This window comes from Penaeus monodon, chromosome 15, assembly GCF_015228065.2.
Source record: "Penaeus monodon isolate SGIC_2016 chromosome 15, NSTDA_Pmon_1, whole genome shotgun sequence".
NCBI lineage: Eukaryota > Metazoa > Arthropoda > Malacostraca > Decapoda > Penaeidae > Penaeus > Penaeus monodon.
This window is the reverse complement of record NC_051400.1, coordinates 36,339,661-36,340,373: the sequence shown is the minus strand read 5'-3', so window position 1 is coordinate 36,340,373 and position 713 is coordinate 36,339,661. Positions and strand designations below refer to the sequence as shown.

General features: G+C 30.4%; 1 protein-coding gene across 1 annotated transcript in view; it reads right to left on the bottom strand.

Annotated features, from left to right (window-relative positions):
* Positions 1-713, bottom strand: part of LOC119582348 (formin-2-like) — a gene marked incomplete in the record, with an annotated part of 21,001 nt that overhangs the window by 16,325 nt on the left and 3,963 nt on the right.

Here is a 713-nt window from a genome sequence, read left to right as displayed (position 1 = left end):
GAGGAAGGGAGATTTCAATGCCTCAGTTTCCATTGTTTCCATAATTTCCTACTTTGAATAGTCAGATCATAAGCCAAGCTATATATAACTTCATTAAGATAAAACATCATATCAAAGAGGAAAATAAAATGTGTAGTCACCAATTAATAATATCACCCTAATGTTATAATGCAACAATTTATAAAACAGACACAAAAACATCATGTATTTTATTCAATATACTTACTAAAACTACTGAACCAGAGACAAAAGGAATAATCTCTAAAGAATCACAATTCCACAAACTAGTAGAGGGGAAACAGCAGGCTATACTTGTGCAATTTTCACAATACTTACATCTATATGGTTGCAATCCTTTTATTGTATTCAACACATCATGCATTGTCAAGGAAAAACACACATCATGCAAACCACCTATCATCAATTGATAATACTGATTCTTATATATCTGTGCAACCATGCACATACACTCATTGATTTCTCTAAAACCCCATTTCCTTCTTTTTGCTGTAAAAGGTCAAAAGTTCAATAAAATTCTGTTCAGTAAAACCTTAGACGATCTATAAACAACAACATTGTAAGGAAACAAGATTCTCTTTTTCTCTAACCACAAAATGTAATAAATCTATCCAAGTTCAAAAATAAATATTTCTAAACATATATACGTAATAACAATAAGCTTCAGGTGTCTAAGGCTTTCACCACAAAAAATA